This window comes from Anas acuta, chromosome 8 (assembly GCF_963932015.1).
Source record: "Anas acuta chromosome 8, bAnaAcu1.1, whole genome shotgun sequence".
Classification (NCBI taxonomy): Eukaryota; Metazoa; Chordata; class Aves; order Anseriformes; family Anatidae; genus Anas; species Anas acuta.
Genome location: NC_088986.1, coordinates 31,946,471 through 31,972,516, shown reverse-complemented (window position 1 = coordinate 31,972,516; position 26,046 = coordinate 31,946,471). Strand labels below are relative to the sequence as shown.

Below are 26,046 nucleotides of genomic sequence, written 5' to 3'. Positions count from 1 at the left end.
GGAGGCTGTAGAGAGGTGGGGGTTGGTCTGTTCTCCCACGTGCCTGGTAACAGGATGAGGGGGAATGGGCTAAAGTTGCGCCAGGGGAGTTTTAGTTTAGATGTTAGGAAGAACTTCTTTACTGAAAGGGTTGTTAGACATTGGAACAGGCTGCCCAGGGAAGTGGTGGAGTCACCATCCCTGGAAGTCTTTAAAAGACGTTTAGATGTAGAGCTTAGGGATATGGTTTAGTGGGGACTGTTAGTGTTAGGTCAGAGGTTGGACTCCATGATCTTGAGGTCTCTTCCAACCTAGAAATTCTGTGATTCTGTGTTTCTGTGATATGTTCTGAGACCTATTAGCAATTTCTCAAGTGTTTTTTCTCTTATATCAATTTTACTGCACACATCTTAGTAGCATCACAAGTTCTAGAATTTTATCTTCTGCTGACATAGGGACTTACCCTTTAAAGCATACTATCTTTCCCAATTACAAAAATACTTCTTCCTCAAATAAACACTCTGCTTTTACTCATTTGCTTTAGAACTCCAGTGTAATGAATGACATTTAGTGACTCATAACTAGGCAAACCGCTTCTAATCAACCTCTGTATTCTTTCAGTGATCAAAGGTTAAGAAGCTAGCGAGATGGTAAGCAACAGTGCAAAGAAAGCCCAAAAACTCTTGTGCTTTTTTAGATTAAAATGAAAATATTCTGTCCACTTGGAGACTGTTATCATCCTTACTTGCAAATGTATGAAATTGAGTTTTTAGGAGACCTGCAGCTGTATAATATTGAACTTATACTTCCAACTAATAAGAAATGTAAGTCAGTCCCCTAATAATTGTTTTATTTTTGTTTTATGTTTTAAGTTATTACTGTAAGTAATTTATCGCAGAAAACAAGTCTTCATAGTAACCGAGACAATCTGAACAGTAACATAAATTGTGTAAGATTCCTGCCTGAACCAAAGCAAAATAAATCAGGCGTGCCCTAACTTATCCTGTGCCTCTAAATATAACCTATCCTTCAACACCTGTGGTAGTATTATTCATTTATTACATTTTCTGCTTTTAGGTAAAGCAATATTAAATACATTCAAGACAGCTTCTGGAAACAAGTGTGGTTTTGCCTGGGGTCTCAATTGGTTAAAACTTATCCTAACTCCTCAACCAATTATAGAAAAATTCAGCACAATTATCTATCCTCTGTAAACTTTCCTGTTACATAGAAGTAACCCATTATACTGTTAACACACTGAGACAGATTATTTTTCTTAACTTTCACCCATATTTAAAAGAAGATAGGTCTATCCAGTGGAGCTCAAAATACACAATCTGGAACTTGGAAAACCTAAGAACAGAGACTACAGTGACCCGAATAAGAGACATGCACTGTTTGTAAATAGTATTGTACACTTGTGTATTTTTAACTGACAACAGGTTTTTTGATTTCCAGAAGCCAAGCCATCTTAGTATCTACATTTGCAATTAGGAAAACAAGTGATCGCAATTAAAGCAAAAAACTCTAAATTCATTACTCACGTAAAGAAAACTTTCAGTCATTAGGAAATACCTTCTTGTAAAGTATACAAGATGTTTGAGTGAATCATTAAACCACATTTTCAACTGGTGCTTTAAGTGACATAAGCTTACGTGAAAGGCCAAGCCTGCACTGAATTGTGTGAGTTAAGTTCATTGTTTAGAAGTCTACAAGACACTGCAATGTCTACACTACTGAGTGGAGACAGAAGATACACAGTTGATAAGTACAGGCTGTTTGTTAAAATCTTTCAGAGTTGTCCTTGCTGCCATTCTCTGAATCTTCTTCAGCTCTATGTTGCTTTTCAGTCACAGGACTAAACTAGCACCAAGCTTCGATACAGTTTGTTCATAACATACATAGCACAGCACTGCAAATTCATATAAATGGATATTTGTTTTTTGGTTTGTTCCCTTATAATATGTAGCATTTTTATTGATTTATTGACTATTCAATTGTCATTTTCATAGTTCCATCAGAACCACAAGATCTCCTCCAATCAATAACAGTATTGATCAAATGTCATTATACTGTTTGCATATATTCTTTCACATTTTTCTGTCCTCTTGCTGTATATGCAAGAATACATACAGGCTTTCTCCTCAGAGAACAGCTTAATTCTATTGTACATAGCTAACCACAATTAAGATGAAAGGTCTTTGGAATTTCATTCAGAAGACTGATTTCACACTCAAAGAACACAATCGGTTACTTTCATGTTGCAGACTTCTCAACTAACTTTCTGTATTTAAACCAACAACAAGATACCACATAAATTAAAGGGACAATGTAAGCTAAGTACTGAAAGCATCAGAACGCACAATGACCAATTTAAACCTTACTGTGAAATCGCATCATCTGCCTAGCTAGGATTCTTTTGTTTTAAGCCCAACCCCAGATAAAGAAATTTACTTCCTTTTGCGGAGTTACATTTATTCCTTTTCTCAAAGCAGCACATTCTATAAACCTGCAATGTCAGTCAAAGGCATAAAACATTCCTCTACACGTAAGTATATGCATACTACAGCAATATAGCTTGCTTTTAATTCTTTGTAGTTCAGAAGACAATTCATAATTTAAGTCCTGAATCAGTTACACATTATACAAAGAAAAAAAAATAAAAGAATTGTTTTCGATTCCTCACAAAGTATTCTGTTAAAAATCAACATTTTACAGTTGACAGTAGTAGCTCTAAAAGTCCTAGCAGAGCAGAAAATACCAGCAAAGCAGGTCACGCCAATTTTAAAATGCACATACTACATTTTTTTAAAGCTGTATTAAGTCTAATATTAGAAATGAAATACAAACTCACTTGAGCAAATGGGACTTCCCTCTCACTTCTTCAAAATACAAAGTCACCATGAGCAGCTAAATTCTAAGATAACATACCAGTCAAGAGCGAGCAGAAAACTTGAGAATACAGCTCTTATTTGCTAAGGAAGCCTGCATACCCAGTTCCATCAAGACCCACGTCTACATTAATGAGAATTTACTTTGCATTCTTACCTAAAGACACTCATGAAAGAATCAGGCTAAAACAGCTGAAACCAAATTGCTCTTAAAAGTGTTTAATGTAATTTAATGGAGAAAGATTAGTTTTATAGTCCAAAGTGTTCCCAAAGTAGAACACTAAGCAACATAAAGAGAAGCAAAATCTGTGTTTAGCTAAGTTCCATATCAAAATAATTATTGTAATAGTGGGGTGTGGACAAGAAGTGTTGAAGTAACAGATTTTTTTTGTTTCCCTGACTGCTGACAACTTGCAACTGCAAATGGACACCCAGATTCCACAGTAAGCCTTCATATGCTTTGTCTTACAAATAGTTCCCAAAAGAGCTAAGGGCAGGATAGGGATTTTTTTTTTTTTTAATAATTTGCTGTTTGGTAGCTGGTCAGATTTATCACAGTTATTTATTAATAGTGAAAGTGCAAGTTTAACACACTGTTTTGACAATGCAACATACATTTTCAGTTCTTAGAAACCAGGTAGGTAGTATGCAGGAAACAAAATTAATCTTAAGTACTCATAATTCTGCCTCTCGATAACTAACAGAATGCCATGATAGCTTTTTGACTATCATAGTTTGCAGGAAAAAACATAAATGTCATGATAATTTTAAGTACTGGGGAAAGGGGTGTTCCTGTTTTTGTATCATAACACTGTACACATAAATCACAGTAATCTAGATACAAGTTGCAATACAATTCATTTTTTCAATGACTTTTTGTCCTCAGTGTTTAGCTGTATGTCTAATGGACCCAAGGAATCCAGGGGAAAAAAAAAAATCTACTCACCTTTGTTTGTTTTATTTGTACTAAGCTGTGAGATCCACTTCCGCATTAAAACAAACCTGCAAAGTAAAACAAAAATTTACTGTACAGCTGTCATTGTTTTCTGCTTGTGTTCTATAACACCAGCCAAGAAAAGCAAAACAAGAAATTCCTACCCACAGATGAATTCTACCAGTTTTGTCTCAGGTTGGAATATCAAAATTCTAGCGTATTTCTGTCAAATAAGCGTGATTTTCAAATAACAAACGTTGTTACTAATCTACCAAGAAACCATATCAAGTATACGTATGCTATTAAAGTAAGTGGGCAGAAAAGGGGGAAAAAAGTTGCATTACAAGAAAAGTTCTCCTGCATCCTCTGCCAGTGCCTTCACACTCAGCTATCTTATTTTCACCGAATGGGGAATGAAGCACAGAGAGGAAAATGGCTACAAACAAAAACAATTTTCTAACCTTCTTAGCAAAAACTATCAGCATATCTGGAATTAAGTGTTGGGACAGTTTTAATACCAGGCCTCACCAACTCCTTGCTTTTCCTAGGAAAAAGTTGTGTTAACTATCATTTTAAGGTTAGCCGTCCCATTTAAAAATCTTAAACTACTTTGCCTTCATGAAGGCTGATTAATGTCAGATTAAACATTCTATTTTCAGTTTTGCTTATGGATCTTCAAAATAACTACACAAGGAAACTTTTCACTTTCTAGTTGGAGGCATCAAGCTAAATGACCTCTGGAAGATGCTCTGAAAGTCACTAAAGTTGCACCAGATTTGGGTACAGCTTTCTGCAGAACTGGTTTATTACCAATGAAGACAACCAGCATACAGCTTTCCAGCAGAGGTTATTCGTATATAGACTAAACCCATGTATCTATCACCAGAATTAACTCCGGAAGAGATATGTATTCTCACATACTACCTAAAGATTCCTCTCCTAAATTTGTCAGTTTTCTGAATCTGAGTTCCCCAGACAGCCTGTCTCAAAGCCACCTGTCTAAATTACACAGGCAACATAGTTTTCATGGTTCCTGACTCAACTGCAGACCAAATCTTTGCATCAAAGGACTGAGCCCAGACAACCGAAGGCGACAACTGCAGTAATCCAGCAGGCTGTAACACTTTTTTCATGGAATACCTTATTCTGGACCTAGCAGTTCGGACTGTTGCATGAAACTGAAAGCCTTAGCCTACATAATCTGGAAAGCATCTACTCCTTAGATAAAGCTTAAATACAGGTATTCTCAAATGTAGTACTCTTTGTTCACAGGGAGCTCACAAAGCACTTCAGGGAAAAAAAAAAAAAAAAAGTTGGGTTACCCTTTATCTACCACTGGCACAGAACCAACGAGAAGGGAAGACAGAAGATGGACCATCATAAATTTGCTCTTTACAGATACCTTAAAGGAGGCTGTAGCGAGGTGGGGGTTGGTCTGGTCTCCCACGTGCCTGGTAACAGGACGAGGGGGAATGGGCTAAAGTTGCGCCAGGGGAGTTTTAGGCTGGATGTTAGGAAGAACTTCTTTACTGAAAGGGTTGTTAGACATTGGAACAGGCTGCCCAGGGAAGTGGTGGAGTCACCATCCCTGGAAGTCTTTAAAAGACGTTTAGATGTAGACCTTAGGGATATGGTTTAGTGGGGACTGTTAGTGTTAGGTCAGAGGTTGGACTCGATGATCTTGAAGTCTCTTCCAACCTAGAAATTCTGTGATTCTGTGAATTAGGATATTGTCCAGCTGAAGGGAAGGTGACATAAATTTCACCATGAGACTATCGACAAGCAAACTGCTGAAGGACCAAAGGGCTGGCCACCAAAGCCCTGCATTACAATTCTGCAGGGCCCTTTGAAGTTTATCTCCCCCTTTGGGGATTTCAAAACCTCCGGTGTTCAAAGATTCACCCCACGGGAGACGCTACCTGCAGGGGCATGCAAGCATTTTAGTGCAGGCAATGCAACCCACAGTGAGACACACCGACCTTAGCCCACACTACTGACAGCATCGAGACTCACACTGTTCAAAGTGGCCGAACCCACACTACTTAACCAACACTCACCCCTCAAAGTCCTAATGCTGTGAAGGAGAATTCCTCTCACTCCAGCACAAACAATCAAATCTTAACACATACTATTCATTTCAAGAGTGTTGACACTTGAAATAACCGAGCACCTGAAATTCTCTCCCAGTAGATCCAAGAGAAGTACTTCTCCAAGACTCCTCAGGGAAAGGCAAAGATTTCAAAATCACAAATGCTTTGCCTCTGATTTTTCCTGTCTTAATTCTCATTATCAGGAAAGGAAGTGGAAATGAAAGTGGCTCTCCCTCACCAGGTACTAAAGCAAGTATCACAGGGGACTGGGAAGCCAGTAAGAAATGCAGTTACAGTGCACTCACCTCGAGACCTGACACAAGGGAAAAGCAGCCCACAGCAGTAAAAGGACCGCTACAAAAATGTTATGCTTCTGACCACTGACACACATCTAGCCTGTTCTCCAGCAGAGAACAGCAAGTAGGAAGAAAACTGCAAAGGCAGAGATGGGCAACACCTCACAGGTACCCCCAGTGATATTAAAGGGACACGGACTTGAAGTGTCTAAAAGTACAAGCATTTCTCATCAAACAATAAATACGAAATAAGGCTGGTTTGTGGGCAGGGATTTCGCTTTGCCCAGTGGAAAAAAAAGCAACATATCAATGATACTTCTTCTCATACAACACTGGAAAAAGGCCAAAGCAGGCACAATTTCTCCAGTTTATACGCAATGACTAAGTCACATACATGGATATTGCTCAAAGATAGAAGCACAGTCATGTGCACGCTACAGAAAGAGAGAAAAAGATTCTCAAAAAGCATCTGAGGAGTAAGCTAAAACTATGCAGGCTGTAAATTAGTTGTTGATGATCACAACACACCAGTTAAAAAAAATGAAATCTTTCTGACCAGCTGGAGATCAGCTCCAAAAGCTTCCATTATACTGCTTTTCCAAGTATACAAGTTATAGTTGCTACCCCCAAATTCAGGTTCATTAACAACAGTTAACTACTTTCCCATCTATACAAGTAGCAGAGAACACTTCATCCACGACTCATATCAAGCTCACAGCCATTCACAATAAAAGGTTTACATGAAGACAAATAAGAGGTACTTCACAAAACTTGTTCAACTACCCCTTTGGTCATTACCACCACATTTTATTTTTAAGACTAAATTTGCTTTTGTTCACCTCTTATTCAAGTTATTAGGGTCCTGCTTGCAATAATAAAATATCTCCTAAATCACGCCCTTCTCTGTGGAGAAGTGTTTGAGAAACATAAGAACGCAAAGGTGTACAATGAAAAAATAAAATTTGCAGTAATCCTGCTAAGAGTTCTGATGCGTTTTTCTACCATTTAGTCCTTATCTGTAATAGAAAAAATATTTCCTAACAGATCTGTAACAACTGATACTTCTACATCTATCCAGGGAAAGACCCTTAATTATCTCTAACCACCACCTTCTCCTGGAAAGGTTGCAGTCAGGAACATAAGGACATAAGGTGTTTTTGTTTTGTTTTGCTGTTTCTTTAAAGTAAGGAGTTATAATGTAATATAAAACTTGCTTTTGCCTCCATAGCTGCTTTTGATTTGAGGGGAAGGAAGGAAGACAGAAAAACAAGGACTAGAATAAAATGTAAGAACTTCTTTTGTTAGTGTAAGATGCAAAAACCACAAAACCAATATAAGAACAATTTAACAATATTAAAATGCAAAAACACAGCACAACACTTGCAGCTGTATTCTTCACTTCAAGTACTTACTGAGATTAACATGACTTCATTAGTTGGTTGAGAGTGACATTTACCTTTATTAGGACACTGATGTCCCAGCAATAAGACCTGCTAAATTCAAAGGTGGTGGAGAGATTTGGCAGGAGAAAGGATCGAAATTTCCTTCTAATACCTGATACAGCTCTGGAAATCTTTTATAATCTTACAGAAATCTAACAAACCTAATAAGGCAGAAAAAACAGCTAGCAGAAAGCAGAGGTTACAAAAAGCCCAGAAGCTGCTCCAGTTAACATCTCACCCACAACTACCAAGGATAAAAATTTCAGAAGAGGACTGAAAAAGGAAAAACCTAGCTGACAGTAGTCTCTTCCAAATCAGTTACTACAGCTGAATACTCACTGAATACAAACCCAGACCTCCATTTTATCAACAAGTAGCGAGGAATAACCTCATCTGTACAAAATGTAGCTTCAGCTCTCTGCTAGCAAGAAGTGGTTTTAATGCATTTTGATTTCTATTGAAAAGTATAAACCTAACTTAACATTCAGTACTGACAAATATATAGAACTAACATTCAGAGTAAGCTAAATAAACACCTTGAATTTGAACATGAGATTCTTCTCTAAAGCCACAAAACTAATTCCCTTTGACAATTTGCAAGAGTTATCTGAACCTGTACTACACTAATCAAATGAATTATAAATGCCACAATCTATTTTACCAAAAAGTTAAATTTGCAAAGGAAAAAATCACAGTTCTTGCAATAGTTACTGCAAAGTGTTATTTACATGCAGGTACCTTACTGAAGCCATAATTATCCAGACGTATAATTAATCATAAACTTAACACTTCACAACCTACATAGAGACAAAATTTAAGTCCTTTTATTGGAGATGCTTCTGCCTTCAAAGAGTCTTCAGTGAATAAAGCAAGAAAACAAGGGACTGAGAAGACTGCCTCCTGCATTTTCAATTTCCTGCTAGATTTTGAGTTATATCTGAAAAAATAGTTCAAAGAAGCTACAGTTCTTCAGTTATCTATTCACCACAGTAAAACGCACAGGCACAGTTCCCAAAGCTGTGGTGAGGCTTTCACGTGGAACTGCTGAAATCTTTCATTTTTCTATTCACAGGAAGTTTTGCTTTTTTACAACACCCCATATGGGACGGCAAAGCACTTCAAGGAAAAGTACGACAGCATAGGAGATGAACACATCCGATCATCTGAAGCTGTTTCAGTCCAAACAGGATGATTACAAGTAGATGAACGCAACACCAATAGGATTATCACAGTGGAGAAAAAAAAAAGTACCCAGAGAGAATAACTTGATAAAACACAAGTTTGTTTTTTTTTTTTTTTAAATCAACTTATCAATCAAGTCAAATGACAAATTTAATTATTATTTCAAAAATGTCTATTACTTAGATGAAAAAAATGGAAAAGCCCTTGGAGGGAAAAACATTCTAGGTAGGCTGGGGCTTGGATTAATAGAACAGCTGTTAGTTAAAAAGGTTGCTTTTCATCTCCATCTCTAAACAGACATATAAGTAAGCATGTAGATGTATACACAACAGGCACACAATCAAGATGGAAAGACATCTACAGAGAAACAAGAGGATATGAACAAAAAGCAGAAATATTTAAGAGCTGTTTGCTTTGAGCATGTATCATCCAGCAAGCAAATATATAACAGTCAACATACAAATGAAAGCATCATAAAAGCACTAAATTCAAGTATCAGTTTAAAGATAGAGTTCTGAAAACATTTAGAACTTCCAGACTTTAAGAAATATTAATTTATCATCTATGAAGGGTACTTATCAGTGTCATTTCCCTACCAAATAAGCTGTAATATTCTAAATACTGTTGATATTCAATGTTTACAGTCCATCAATATCCAACTATATTAAATGGCATTCCTCATGCCATAACTAACAATGATAGTTAACAGAACATAAGCAACAAGCTATAGAGAAATAATTCACCTTCTTTCTACACCATTTCTTTACCAGTTTAAAGTAATGGTCAATATGGCACTTGCATGATAAACACCTGCAAGTTTTCAGTCATCCTGCAGCCTATTTATCTTGACCACATGAACTAGCTCATGGTTCCCTGCAGTTACATACCTTAACCATAACCGCTTCTCTCAAATAGGATTCTCTCAAGAAAAGTCTAAAGCAGGGTGACAATGCATCTCCATTTCACTTCAAACCACTGACACAGTACACAACCTTGGCATCATCCTTGACACTGAACACTTCTCTTTTCATTAGATTATCTCTTCAATCTCTTTATCTCTTCAATAAGTTACCTGTGCAGTAACTGCCTCAGCCCTTTAGCTATGGAATTCCTCTCTCCTCCAGCCCGAATTACAATGTATATTCTGTATACATTATCTGTATACATATTCTGTATACATATATTCTGTATATTCTTCCTTCACTGTATCACCACATATGCTTCATATACAGCACTCCAAAATACAGCAACATACCTTCCGACCATGAGCACTGCATGAATGTGCTCCAGAAAATAGATACAGTTACAAGAGATCTTGTGTACTTCACAGAAGCTGGTCATGGTTGCTTCACAATTTCTAGTCTAGGTTTACGTACTTAAGTTTCTCAGCTGAAGTAAGTTTTCAGAAATCCAAAACAGAAAGTTTCTTCACTACAGTACTTTTTCCTAAAGATAGTCTTTCAACATCTGAGGCAGCACCTTCCACTTGCTCATTTTAATAAAATATCTTGTTCCACTTCGAAGTTCATTTTCAGAGTAGCAAACTGTACTGTTGTTGCATGTTTGTAGTGTCATCCTCTCTTCTACAAAGCCCACTGAATTTTGATAAAATAAAAAGGAGGCAAAGCTGAGCGTAAGAGTCAAAAACTTTTCACAGTTGTGTACATCCCCTTTCATATATCATGAAGCAACAACATTCCATTGTCCAAATGATTTTTTTTTTAAACAAAAACATATTATGCATTTTCCTACAGTCATGAAAGATGTAATTTATGCATTTGGCACGAGTCTGAGATGCAGTAAATAAGGCAGGAGGATTCTGCTGAAATGAGTCAGAAGATTGTTTTGTACAAGATTGTGAAGATGTGAAATAGATTGTAAGATAAAAATAATAAGCATGTAAATTCAAAGTAAATAAAGCATATACAGTACTTAAGAAATACCATGCTTTAAGTACAGATACTTGCATTCCAAGCCTTAGGCAACCAGATACTAAGGGCCCTCTCAACTTCTTACCAATGACCACTGAGTAATCTTTCAGAAGTCCCCTTAATACAGAACTGTTACCAGCTCCATCTCTACTGAATGACTTGGGTGCTTTTTCAGTCAGGACATCTGACAGAACTTCTCAAGAAATTGAAAGCACTGCAGAAAAGTGGAACTGCTATAGGTATACAAGACATACCACACATATGGGACTTTGATGAAGAATAGACAGTTTATTCTCAGCCTATACCCACCCCCAAGCCTGCCACCTGTGGAATCCTGCCACACACAAAAATTCATCATTTAGTCTTCATACATCCCCTTCCTGACTGACCTCTTCATTATATCCCTTCTGAAATTCTTCAGCATCACCGTGTTCTTCACAATTAATGAAAAAAGGCAAAAAGTTCATTCCAGAATACATACATTTACATCCCTATGCAAGGAAGTATAATCCAGATAGCTACATGCATATCACTCTTACATACACCCCTTTCTTATTTTTAAATTTTCAAACAGGATGTAGCTTTTCTCTCTTTTTAAAGTTTAGATCAAAATACAAAACTGTCTCAAAACAAAGCTTTGCTAAAAAAAAAAAAAAACACAACACATTAAGGGCTTAATTTCTGGAAAACAGAATTACATTGACACATACCAAATAATTTGTAAAATAGCATTAGTTTTCTTTTAAAATGATTACCGAAAGAGATCACTTACAGTACTTTTTTTTTCCCCTGCAAGTTGCTTTTATAAAGACAAAGCTATTAATAAAATTTAAAACCATTATCTATTTTTGTAGAAAACAATTTTTATAATTATTTACTAGAAATTAGTCTTTCCAGTAAATAGATTAATATTCTAAAACAAGAAGCTTGATGATATCCAATAATATTTAAGTGGATTTAAATCTCTGTTTCCAGTAAGGACTCTTTAACCTAAAAGAAATATCTTATGCAACGTATCTAACAGCAGATGAAAGCAGCATATTAATAGTCAAGCCATGTTGTTACTGTAGCAACAATGATTTTGGGAAGCCATTTTCTCTTCAGCTTTAACACACTTCCATCACCAACAGTTCTTGCTACAATCTCTGTTTAAATCCCACGGCGGTAAATTGCTTAAGTTTTCTCTCTGGCTACATACTTTAGGATACCTCCCTCTAGACTATATTCTTTAGTCAAGTGTACTTACCTAACAGCATTCTCTAATGCTGTACTCTACACAATTTCAGCTTACACTAATGAAATCATAACAGTATGGCAATGCACTTTTAGAACAAGTGAATTTCGGAGACTAAGCGGTCTGCAGCACAACGGTGAAGAAGAAGAGCAATGTAATTAATTACTTCAACCTTCAGGCTATGAGAACACAGTCCAGTACAAGATTACTCAAGTAGCAGAGTGTATTCTTGGTCATTACACTAAGAGCAGTCACAGAAAAACCCTCAGATCAGAGATTACAAAATCAAAGCAGGTGCTGTAGCCAAAAGCAATTTCTTAGTAGATTCACATCTCCCTGGATTTTCTGTTAGAAAACTGATCTGAAACAAAAATAGCATGCACATTCATTTCCAACTCCTCCTCTACACTTTTGCAGTCTTAAAAATGACAGCACCTTAAGCACTTTCCTTGCTTTCTTAAGACTGCAATGCCATTTTTAGAAAGGGCAGAGCCTAAAATCCTACAGCTCAAAATTAGTGATAAATTACACTATTTTCACAGAAACATAGACCAGTTTAGATTGGGAAGGACCTTAACTCCACCTAATTCCAACCCCATGCCGTGGGCAGGGATACCTCCCGCCAGACCAGGCTGCTCAGAGCCCCATCCAGCCTGGTCTTGAACACCTCCAGGGATAGGGCGTACACAGCCTCTCTGGGCAGCCTGTACCAGTGCCTCACCACCATCTGAGTGAAGAATTTCTTCCAAATATCTAGTCTAGAACTATTCTCTTTTAACTTAAAGCCATTACTTCTTGTCCTATCCCTATCACTCATGTCCCTAACAGAGTCCCTCCCCAGCTTTCCTTTAGGTCCCCTGTAGGTACTGGAAAGCGGCTATAAGGTCTCACTGGAGCCTTCTCTTCTCCGGGCTGAACAACCCCAGCTCCCTCAGCCTCTTTTAATAATAGAGGTGTTCCGGCCCTCTGAAAAAAAAATATATATATAATTTTTCCATTACAGTTTGAAAGCAAGAAGTTGTGTGAGGGTAATAATAAGAAAGTGAAATACGCTCCATTCATTGCAGCAATGAAAGGAAAGGTAACAGAAAAGATTAAACTAGAATTTCTGAAAGTTGCCTGCAGGAAATCAACCTGCAAGTACCCCAACTAAACAGGATCCTACATCCAGATGCTCTTTCTCACGAGCTAGTTGTACTTCAATGCATGGCTATCTTAGGATCATGAGCTGTAACACCCATCAATGTCTGGTGAGGCAGCATTTCTGACACTTCTCATAGACCACAACAGGAAAGGGAATCTCATGTTCACAGCCTTAGAGGAAGCGTATATTCCATGTACGTGAACCTGCAAAGTCTGAGAAAAAAATTCTGAAGATTTCATGCACTTAGATTTCCATAAATATTTGTAAAACTGTGCTTATAAACTAATAACAAATATCCTGCATACAAGGGCATAAACTTGAAATGTAGGTAGGCTTATGTTGACCAGTAAGTTAGTATGGCTGAGATATTTTATTCTGATAGCCCTACGATGGTAACCTCCAGCAGAGGACAGAACAGACATTGGAGTATTAGCATCTTTAAACACCATAGCTAACTCCCAGTCTGCTCATCAGAGGGCTAAGCTGTCACTATAATGAATGTCCCAGGAAGAAGAAAACTACATAATCACTTAAGATATCTATCTATGCCAGTATCAGCATTCTTCCTACAATAGTTTTGTCCATATAAAATACACATACAAAAATTTGCTTTATATAATTAAATTCAACCACTGTTTTTCAGACTTGAACAGAAGCTGTAAAATACTTTTGTTTCTAATTGGGCTTGTATACATTCTATTCCTTGTGATGTATGAAAGACTTCTTTGAAGAGTCACACACAGGTACCAGTAATGTAAAGCTGCTTCTTCATTTTGCAGGAGCCTGCTTTATGAAGGCAGCGGGCTGCTTTGGGTGATGGGGTCAAGATGCGTCTCCCCAGAAGTGTTCAAACCCAGGTTGGATGGGACCTTGAGCAACCTGATTTAATGGGAGGTGTCCCTCCCCAACCATGGTGAGGGGGTGGACTAGAAGGTATATTTAAGTTGCCTTCCAATCCAAACCATTCTAGGATTGTATAGTAGGCATTGATTTTTTTTTTTTGGTTAAGTAAAAACCCATTCCCCACTGAGCTACTCAATGTTCACTCTTGGTTTGGTAGCACTTTAAGCTTCTGACATTGTCTATCATATGGAAATGCTTCTCTCTTTGAACATACGCCCTTTAAATGTTTGTGGACTTTGTTTCACTGTTCACTTCCTTTTGCTTAGTAAGAACCTGGGCAAAAGTTTTCTATCTTCAAATAGTATTTGAAATAATTTTAAATTGCTTGAATTATTTGAAATAATTCTTCCAAATACACAATAGCCAATGGACAATCTCAATCTTTCCAATGTGTAAAAAAAAAATATTTTTAGTAATAAAATATCTGAGATTTCAGTTGTAAGCATGTAGTGTTTCATGTGCAGACATCTCCCTTCATTTGCATACACAAAGTATACTGCTTTTTTACTGCCTTGTCACACCTGCAGAAATAGATCTTCTGGCCGCGTTTCCACTACCTAGCAGTAATGCAGACCAGCCAATAAGCTGAAGCAGGACCTACAGGTTCTAACAAATCTATTTAAGGTCACAACATTCATGGCATACCACAAAACAGAAACCCCATTACACTGCAAGTGTTCAGCGACTTTATCTCCACCTCCTTAGCTGTTCCATTTGGCCACGTGACACACATTGCCACTCGTATGAAATATCGTTCAAATGATAAAAGTGCTGGTATCTCCATCACATGATGGATTACAGTAATGAATACCTTTGTTCTGGCTTTAGGAAAACATCCTCCTGGTATGCCCTCAAAGCAGCTGTGAGACTTTCAGAAGAGGCAACAGCAAAAAGGAAGCCACGCTGGTTATCCTGATGTGTGCATACCCTGTCCACTGGCTGTAGTTAGGCGTCTGATCTAGTTGTGGCTTTACAGTACACTGGGTTGTCAAATACACACATACCACAATGCTGTAAGTTCAGTTTTCCTGACCAAAACAGATTTTCCAAGCAAACTTTCTAAAGCAGCCCAAGAAACAGAACAGACGTGAAATATATTCCCTAAGCCTACTTCACACACTTGACACTGGGTTACAGGAAGACTGCAGAACAGGACCTGAACTGGCTAAAAAATAATTAAAAAAATCATTAAGTCATTTGTATAAAATCAAGAGTATGAAATAAATACCCGCACATTTGGCACACGCCACACACGCAACCACTCCATTTCAAAACACTGAAGACATTATGTCTGAATCGCTAGATTCACTAAAGAAAATCTAAAGAACAAGTGAAACAGAAACTGAAAGCAGTTAACAACAAAGAACAGGCCAGCTTTCCCAGTATTACACTTCAGAATACCCTAACTAAAGCTATTCCCTGACTGTATTTAAACCTAGCAGAAAGTTGCTGGGAATTCATAACGTTTAGAGGAAAACAATATGACATTTGCCCTTTTTTTTTTTTTTTTTTGAGTTACAGCTTTCATAAAATACTCAGATTTGTACTGAAAACAAGACTAAAGAAAGGGAAGGATTTTTTTTTCTTTTTACCATTTTTTTTAAATGAGTTGAGTTGCCCTATTAAGAACAAAGTGTGAATCCTGAATTAAAAAGTATTGGTAACAAAAGGTTAAGCTTCATAGTTGAACTTCAATATTTATATATTCTCATAAATAAGCTGTTGATTAACGTCATACTTCTTTGATTTTCTCTTCTGAATGCCAAAATCTCCTTTACAATAAAAAAGAAATGCAAATGAATCACTAGTGATAGAAAACATTAAGAAAAAGGACAACCTTAAGCATGTTGGAAAAAATACACTTTTCCTGCTGAAAATGGCTTTCCAGAAGTTGACTTGTTTTTTTTAAATGAAGTTAAGATAAAACTGTTTGGAGGAATGAAAGTGAAGTCACAGGCAGACTATTTTGAATAAAATCACCCTGGGCCCTAGCATTAATAGTTATTTGGAAGTTGGAAGTGGATTTGTTTTAAGATCATAGAAACCACAACACAAGGAATCACTTCTCCTCCTTCGTTATGTTCTCATCCCTTGACAAGAAGTAGGCACCAGCATTCTTCAGGACCGGCTTACTAGATGGACCTAAGGCCACGTCAATTTGAAATGCATTAAATAGAACTTCTTTTAAAAGAGCCCAACATCCTAAACACCAAAACGATCATGTAAAAGGAATTAACAAAAACACTTTTCTATAAATGTCTTGGCAGACAAAAGAACAACTCCCCATTAACACTCCAAAATGGTATGAAGAAGTTTTCAGAGGGGGTACTGCAGTACTTGGCATGCAGATATATAAATCCATTCTTCTAATTCCTTAGTGCATACTACTGGATTTCTGAAGAGACCACAGAACCTGGATGTCTTCTCAATTTTCCTAAATGACAATAAATTACCCTAGACATAGCCTTAATTTAGAACTTCATATCTTGTTCTGCAACACAGCACTCTTACATTCAAAAGTAATAAGATTAAAATAGTTCATTTCTATGTGAAAATATTTGTATAGATAGGCAAAGGAACACACACAACTTCTGCAGTGATTACAAAATAATTAACATCTAAATCATTTTTGACATAAAGACTTGTTATACTACCTCTTGTATATCTTCTTCTCTGTTCACCTCTGCTACAACTTCAGTGGACTCAAAAACGTAAGCTAAATTAACAAGATTTTAAATAACTAAACTTCCAAACCAACCCATCTCAAGTCAAACAAACCTTACAGAATCCTCAATCAAGAGAAGAGATGCAGAAAACAAAAGGGGAACTACAGCTCTCAATTCCTACTACCCTGTCGAACATTTAAAGAACCATCTGTGTTGAAAGATGACCTCTTTCAAGAAGGCTGCAATAATTTTTTTTCCTCTCTACAGGATCAAAATCGGAGAGCTCTTTGTATTTTAGACATTTCTAAAAAATAATTACTGCTGTATGTGTATGGTATTTTTGGAAATGGTATGACACTTCAGCTATATAGTAACTCAAGTGGTTTCTCCCCAGCATCACTTCTATTTTTGGTTCTCTTCCTTGTGCAGAAGTAAGTAATCCCTGTTAACGCACATGACTGGTACAATGGTAAAAAGCAATAGCAGTCTTTCAAAGTAGAGTGGTAGGCCTGGCAAACAATTTTTTTTCTGTACAAGCTGTTCCTCTCCAGTCCTTATCCACATCAGGAAAGGAGATGGACTTTGCTAATCCTCCAGCACTTTCTGCCACAGGTATAGCAGTGAGAATCACCATGAGCTTAACCTAGGTGGCAAGCTTAAAGTCTTGCCACCTAGGGAGTCTGGCAACAGGGACTCGTAATTTACAGGAACATGGCACTGAGTACTTGTGACGCACTTTATCTTAAAAAGCTAACAAAAGAAAACATCCGTGAGAATCTTTGCTAAAGCCACTCATCAACAAACCTACTGCTTCCCATCATAACATGTGTCACTGATATCCAGTACACTCAAGGCTTTATAAGGACACGGAAAATGACAATCGCTATCCCAAAGTTAACAAGTCAGACAAAACAAACCTTCTGAGGTTTCTCCAATGCAAAGATATAGGAAGAATATGCAACATGCTGTCTCTAAAGTCTTCGTTCCATGTACTACACAAGCAACCTTTCCACCTCAGTTTCACCACCATTTCAGCTTGCATGTGAGAAGCAAACTCTCCTGCCTCCTCTTCTATAATTGCTCCAAAGCTTCCAAGTTTTTCCTTCACAGCTAATTGAGGTTAATTCACTAGTATCACATGCCCCCGCAACTTACCCTCCCACCTTTTCCCCAGAAGAAAATTGCCACAACATAATTTTTTTCTTAGTTACTAAGTACCTGACTAGGGGGCACTAATTTCTACTTTGTTTTCAACTTCACAGAAGATGAAAAACTGTTTTTCTAGTAACTTCAGAGTTGTAACCATAATCATTATTTTTATGCACTGCAGTTGCTTTCACTAGATGCAACAGTTTCTCAGTTTTTAAAATGTTGCTCAAGAACAGAATAGATTAAGTGATGTCACTGATGACTATTGGCATTTTCAAATTCCGCATATAGGTCCAGTAATAACAACAATAATAAAGGAGCCAGGAACTAAGCAGAAAAGGACGGAGTACCCACTTCGCTGTGGGCGAGAACTGAGCAAAGGCAGCTGCGAAACTGTCACTTCCCACTCACTGCAATAGCACAAACAACCCCGATTTTCTCACAGAAGATACACTCATAACTATAGCATTAGAACAACAAAGCCCAGCACTTCTGTGTGAAGAAACAAGGTTATTTGTATCAGAACTTCTCAAGCAAAGGCTGTCCTCCCTTGAAAATATAGTTTCTAATATCAAGTCAGCTTATAGCAACAAAATAAAATGCTTTCGGAGCACAGAATCTAGTCTTAGGTTCCCTAAGATCATGCAGAAAAACAGTTTGTTGGCAAACAAAATAATCATAAATACAATAAACTCTTCAGTAACCTACAATCACTTTTGTGGTGGTTGGGAACCTAATTTAAGGGTCTACATTTTATAAAATTCCTACCCCCTTTTGATTGAAAAAATATAATTTTTTAATGTTAGTTTAACAACAGAGGCAGTCTCTGAAACTCTACAGCCACAAAGCTGTTGGTTTATGCCTACATACGAAGATGAAGAAAGACACCAGCAATAAATATTATAAATATTAAGTGCTTTTGCAAAAAGAGAAAGCCAAGAATTACTTCAAATTGGTAATGCTCCTAGAAAAGCTGAGTAGAATCAGAAACAAACAGCAGATATACTCAGAGGCCTGCTGCTCATGAAGAAAAAAAAAAGTTGAAAAAGAAAGAAAAAAGGCAACCTACGAACCAGAATGCTCTAGGAAGAAGAGCAAAACCAAAACCAGACAAAACCAAGTACACCAACTAGCACCCAGCACCCCAGGGACTGCAGCCAGACAAGAACCAGACACCTGGCCACAACTTCTTACCAGCAGGAGCACAGCAGCTTCACAAGTGCTATGCTTTATAAGCAGCCATCAGTAAGAGTTTTCCAAAAGCAGCCCCCCAACCTCCTCTGCAGGCCTTTGCTGAAGGGAAACCTCAATGAGAAAGCCCAGCGCTGTCCCCATCAGGAAGCCGACCTAGGAAGGTAGGTGGGATAAAGCACAATTCATGCTACCAGTGCGCCAAATGCTACTCAGTGACGGAGCAGGTCGGACAGATTCAGTTACTACTCTTCAATGTTACAATGATCTGATCACATCCTAAGGACCTCTGCACTATTCACTCAAGCAAAAAAAGGACATGTAGAAGTAAAAGGTTGTAAATAAAGATAATCTATACAAGACCCGTAACATGCATCTTGCTTTGTTTGTGTTCTACCTATTACTTGTGGGAAGCACTCTCCCAGGGCAGAGCTAGCAGCCAGCCCAGGGAACCTGAGAGTTGCAATGATCGCAGTTCCAGTCTTCAGCTACAAGAGGACAAATCAATATAGCACCTGTTTCCCAGGATGCATCCTTCTCCCTTACAGCTGCTTTGTGAAGACTGAAACATTAAAGGCAGGCAAAAAAAAAACAAAACCAACAAACAAAAACAACCTTCAAATACTCATAAAATAAGAACATTTTATAAAAAAAAAATCTGATGGCAAATACCAGACCGCAACTTTTATTTATTTATTATTTTTCACTCAAAAAACAGTAGGCCCTTAAATCCAAAGTTTTTTAAGTATGGTATGTCCCTAACTTGCAACGTCAAGCCTACTGAAGTTACTGCACACTAACAACAGGCCTACTATATTCCCAAACCCAGCAACCTGACCTTTGTTCTGATTTGAGCACAGACTGCATCCTTTGGATTAAGTTTCAAGAAATACTAAATTTCTAAATAAGCCACCATCCTTCAACTAGTTACATGTAAGATGAAGCACTCAGTACCAATCAATACATGCCAACTAGAGATTTACCTTTTCCGATAGCTGGGCCGAGTCACAGTAAGAACAGCAGCTCCCCTACCAACATTACCACAAGTGCATCAATTGGAGGGAGAGCTTCCTGTGTTACCAAATTGGCAAAGAAATGACCAGTTAATATTTAGCATAACAAAATGCACCCAAAAAATGCATACTCACTGTTAAACCACTCTATCCCCCCCCCCCCCCTTAACTTCATTGGCAGCATAAGGGCATTGCTGCAACAGTTCATCAACCTAACAGCTGCTGTGTACAGTTAACAGTGGCAGGAACGCAGCACAACAATAAGATACTACTATTTGGGTTATTTGCTTACTTTTAAATTAAAGAAAGCTTGCTCTCCTTCAATGAACCAACACCATTTATGAGTAAATACAATATCATTAAGAGTAGACTTTATACCAAGATTAAATACTCATTACATTGCACACTAGGTAACATGACTGATCCTGTGACTACCAGGCTACAACAAAAAAAACACACGTAAGTCCATGCAAACTCATTACATGGTCTTTCTTGACAGACAGCTGTGATTTGATCATCAAATTGCATGTTCTCTAACACTATTATTGCATTTGGCTTCATTTTGGTCATTTCAGTAATGAGGGAAATCACTGCAACTATTTCACATCCTCACACATCAAAAAGAAGCCCTTTCTGCAGCTTGGTGAACAATATGGCCGTGACTCTTATACCATCACTGCTTGTGTGAATTCTCTGCTACTAGCTGACAGAAGTTTAGATTTAGACAACACGCTGTATACAGGCATAAAAAGCTATTTTCTTTTTTTTAATTAAGCATAAAAATGATGTCTTTTTCAGGATGGTACAAACCGTGGGGATTCCCTTAACCCATACAGACCGGTGTTATCTTTATGCATATGAACCAGAATGACCAACATACACAATTTCCTTGGGTAACTTTAAATCTTTTCCCAGTAGCTATATCAAGTTTACATCTACATTCAACAAAGCAACAAGGAAAAACACTTCACTATCAAAAACCTGCTTATATTTAGTGCGCTCAAGGATAAGCGTATTCTGAGAGAAGAAAGACTTGTTTGGGTTTATTTTACCACTAATTTCTTCACACAATGAAGTTGTGTGAACACTAATTTCAGGTGAAGGAATCATGCTTTGGAGGCTCTGCCAATTTAAACCAGTCTAAAAGTCAATTAAATTGAGTGCAATCTTGTTCAGATATAACCTAATTTTATTAAATGATCTTTTCCCCAGTCTCTTAATACATAGTACAGAATATCAAAATGTAGAGCACAGAGGGAACCAGTTCAATTTGGCTTAAAATAACTACATCATCAGTGTAGTGCATTTGGCATTGAAATGATACAATTAAAAAAAAAAAAACAAAAAAACACACCTTAACAGGTAGTCCTCTAACAGCTGCATCACTTCAACTTTGTTGAACACAAAAAGTTGTTTTGAGCTATAAAAATGTAAAAAGAAGGTGATGATCCCAACTAGCCAAATCAACAAGGTCTGTCAGCAACTGCTCAAAGGACTTTCATTCAAACCAACCTCAGGGGAAACCGCAAAAGAAGTGGCATGGCTACTCTGCCTTTTTCCAATTTTAAGTTCTGAGATCTTTTGCAAGTTGGTAAAAAAAATAAAAAATGAAAGTGTTCCAAGTTAATAGGTGTGTGTGAGCATGCATGCGCTTTATTATTACTAAGAATTTTATTTCCTTTTCAGTTGTTTTCTCCAGAAGTGCCTTCAAAAGGCTTGAATGAAAACGTTTGTGCATTTGTAGGTTCTGCTAATGTGTGCAAGGATAGGCACAAACTATTGATTCCAACAGAAATTCCACTGACAACCAAGTGTCCATATTCAGCCTTCACTGTTATTTTAAAGTGGAAGGCATTGCCACTATTGTTTAACATCCTGTTTATTCAATTGCTGATACTCCTATTTCAATCAGTTGTTGCTCTAATAATTAACCTTACAAGGATGCTTCAAGTCATCAGTGCCTTTTCTTCTTACTAGCCACATCACCTATTGAGATTTCAAGACTGTAGTAACCTCTTTAGCATTCACTGGTAAACTTTCATACACATTTCCCTTGGTATATACCTTCAAGTGCTACTCATTATAGAATAGATGCTGGATTTCAGAAAAAAAAAATGTTGAAGTAATACACCTTTGTCCTGAATTTGTTAAAAAAAAAAAAAAAAGGATCATTTTGAATATGACAATATACCATACAGATCAAAGAAAAGAGTTCTCTCTATAAACAAGAAAAGTTGGTGACAGTAACTGTGAAATCAACTCCTCCCCCCCAACTCCTTTTCCCTGCAGAGCTTTTTTTTTTTTTGTATTATAACAAAACAACAAACCTCTGCTTGAACAAGTGCTAGATGTTGGAAGACAGTACTTTGAGGGTTCCCTCCTCTGGTTATAATTCATGTATAACTCTGCACCACATCCCTCCGCAGTTATGTTAGACAGGTTTGCAACATCAGCTTAGATTATAAATCAATGTAATAGGATTGTCACACTGCACTGCTCCTCTATGTGCTCTACTTAAGCTCCTCTCCCAAAAGGAAATCACAGATTTTTCTCTGCATCTAAGTGACCCACTAAAAGCTTCTCAGGACCTGTTTCACTTTGTCTAATCAGTTCATTTATTCTGCCCTCAAGTCATCTGCCTCACACACGTCAGGTAGCAAAGAATTTTATATAGGAGAATCACATCCAGTTGTCAAAACTCCCAAGTACCTCTTACATGTGAAAATTCTTCCATTAAAGACTTGTTTTATAATTTGAATGAAAAAATATTTTACAGCTTTTATAAAGAAGATGTATTGCACAAACTTGTCAGTAAAACGTAGAATTCTGCAGTGGAATTCCAGAGATGCTTATCAGTCTCTTGGAGTGTTTGTCACATGTGTTAATTCATTAATCTACACAACCCGAAACAGCTTCTTCCTCTAAAATCTGGTGTACATTCATTCCCCATATGCATCTCAAAGAGAAGTTCCATGACACAATCTACATAATTAAACTATGTGCTAGAAAGGAGGGGGAGGGTCAGAATATCACTGCAAATGGGATCTTGCTTAAAGGGCCAGAGTTGTACAGCACGAACAGAAGCCTATTTTGATATACCACGCTTACATGCCACTGCCTCCGTGACTTGTCAATTTACAGCCCGCGTTACCCACTTCCAACAGAGTAAAGGCTGCACATAAAGGAAGGAAAAAAACTTGGCAGATCGCAGACGGCTCAAACCGACGCCGATCACCGCACACAAACTTTGCGAGGCCCGCCAGCAGCCGAGGCAGGCGGCAGCACAGCCGCACGACCCGAACGCCGCCGCCGTGCCCCAGGCAGGGCCCGCACCCGGGGCAGGCGGCGGGCCTGCAGCCCCCAGCCCTTCGCAGCGGTGTCGGAGGGAAGGGGCCGGCCGAGGAAAGCGGAACCCAGGCGCCCCGTAGCGCCCCGGCCGTGCCACTCGGTCTCAAGCCGGGCGGAGCCCCCCAGGGTGACCCCGGGCCCCGCCAAGCCGCCGGCGGCCTCCTACCCGGGCCGTGCTGCGGGCGGGCAGCCCAGCTGCGATTACCTGGTCCCCGCGGCCCCCGCTGCGTGCGGCCGGGCCCCGGCGCCCATCCCCGCGCCCCGCCGAGGCGGCCCGGAGCTGCCCCGCTCCTCCGCGCCTGGCAATGGCGGCGGCCGCGCCGCCTCCCCCCAGCTCCGCGCTCACTGGCTGCGCCGCTTCATGTGACCGAGCGGGGCCCTCCCGGCGCAGCCCTTTGTGTCCGGGGCACCGGGGAGGCCGCCCGCCGGCCGGACGGCTCGGGGCGGGGGGGGGGCTCGGCGCCCACGGAGGCCGCGGGGCCGGCGGGTACACAGCGGCCGCCCCCTCCCCGCCCGCCTCTCCCCGCGCCGCTGCCGCGACCCCTCACTCACCGCGGCGCAGGCGGCGGCGGCGCCGCAGCAGGTCGGAGGCGGCCGCCATGTTCCCGCTGCGGCAGGACGGAGGAGGGAGGAGAGCCGCCCGCCAACCGCCGCGCGGCCCCGCTCCGCCCGCGCCCCCCCCCCGCGCTGGCCGGGGGGGCGAGAGGAGGGGGAGGGCGGGAGGGGCGGGGGAGGGCGCGGAGGGAAGAGCCTAGCGGCAACTCACGGGCTCGCCGGGCTGTGCGTCACGCCGGGGTTACGTCCTGCGCGCGCCGTCATGACGTCATCGCGCAAGCTTGCCGACCTCCCCCCCGCACGCGCACACACACACACACACACACACACGCGTCCGGAGGGTGGGGGGCCGCAGCGCGCATGCGTGCGGTGTTCCCGCGCCGCCGCTGCCCAACCCCCTCCCGCGGCCGGGCGGGGGGCGGCAGGGGGCGCGCGGCCCTTCCCGCCCCGTTAGCGCCGCTCCCTCGACGCCGCTGGGGCCGCGCGCCTTGGCCTGGGCCGGCAGCGCCGTGCGGGCGGTTGGGGGCTGCCCCCGCAGGCACTCAAAGAGCCCTCCCCGAAAGGGGAGTACAGCGCGCCCCGGCGCGGCCGCCCCTTACCTGCGTCAGGCTTACCAGCGGGCTCGGGAGGTCGGAGCGTGTGCTGCCTCGCGGTGCCTTTCCCACAGAAAGCAGAAAAGTAGGTCAAACGCTGAGGGAGCCGCACAAAGGAGGCAGAGTCCTGCAACAAGCAGCGTCTGGCAAAAGATGTGACAGGGCGGCGTGAGGCGGGAGCGTGAAACCCGAGCGAAGCAGCAGCGCGAGGGGAGAGGAGAGCCACGGGGCGGTCTGTCCTTCCCGAGGGAACAAGTAGGACAGGACCCTGAGAAAGCAGCACTTGGTACCAATTCTCCTTCAGATTGATGGTTCTGCTGGCAAACCCCGACTCAAAAGGGCAGGGCTTCAAGTGAGACAAGTAAAGCGGTGAATTAGGGACTGCTTCGGTAAATTTGTAAATTAGGCTTTTCCTGCAGATTTACTAGGCCCAAAAGATTTCACACTAGAGTGAGGAGGTGATAAGGCAGCTTCAGAGGTGTGAGCGGCTGTTGCTGAGAGCTCACGAAGACTTGAGAAGAGGAAAAGGAAACACATAGCACACGTAATTCAAAGGGGAGCATAGGTAGAGCCAGGAACTGCCAATCATTCCAGCCTCCATTCCCAGGAAAGTACTGTAGGAATAGAAATGTTGGTTTTGCAGAGTTACATTGTTTAGAAGGAAGGAACGTGGTACTGAGATATGCTTACAGTGATAAGAAAGCTTAAGCAGGTGACCTTGTAAAATGCAGACAACCAGACTCCTTGGGACAATTAGGTGAAAATCACGGTATTAAGTCAAGTCAGGTAAGTGAAGAAACATTACCACTTAAAACAGTAAAAATGGCAAAAGGAAACTGAAATTTGACAGGCCAGCTACTGAAGGCCATGCATTGTTTGTGAAGCATCAGATAGATTGTGAACCTGGATTACCCACTCAGTGGGGAAACAGGGAAGGGTCCTGTCATCAAAAAGTATATCAACTGTGTTTTGGAACTAGCAGATGCGCTCTCCTGCTTGCGGGGCGCCCGCCATTGCAATTGCAAATAAATTACTACTTCACTGGGATCCTCGCCTGAGCCTAAGTTATTGGCTACAGAGTGTTTCTCACAGTACTGAAGCAAATAATCACACATCTTTAAATATATGGTAGCTCATGAAGTGGTAAGTTACAGCCAATGTGGATTTGCCAAGAAAATCATATCAAGCCAAACTCATTCCATGCGATGACAGTCCAACGGACCTTGGGTAGGAGTAGCAATAGGTCTGTTATGGACTTAAGTAAGGCTTTTGACGCTGTCTCAGCGGACTCAATAACTGAGCAAGCAAAAGAAATAGAATGAAATGACTGCAGTGGTGCAAAACTGCTCAAAAAGCAATGCTTTACTTTGAAAAATAGCTGAATATAGCAAATGTGGTTCCTTAGGCCTGGATATGTCCTGGGTCTGGTACCAAGTCTCTAATTATATGAATGATGGGGCACAGTTTACATTGGTTGGATTTGTTGGCAATACCAAACTGGGGCA

The 26,046-nt window shown here is 40.0% G+C and overlaps 1 protein-coding gene across 15 annotated transcripts in view; it reads right to left on the bottom strand.

Annotated features, from left to right (window-relative positions):
- Nucleotides 1–25,205, bottom strand: part of ZNF644 (zinc finger protein 644) — a 56,723-nt gene extending 31,518 nt beyond the window's left edge. For 5 of the 15 annotated variants that reach the window (XM_068691114.1, XM_068691126.1, XM_068691129.1 and 2 more), the window contains exons 1-2: nucleotides 23,946–24,153; nucleotides 3,817–3,872 (exon numbers count right to left, since the gene is read on the bottom strand). The gene's annotated coding sequence lies outside the window, so the exon portion shown is untranslated. The other 10 variants (XM_068691115.1, XM_068691124.1, XM_068691118.1 and 7 more) reach the window with 9 other exon arrangements.
- Nucleotides 25,206–26,046: the final 841 nt, after the last annotated feature.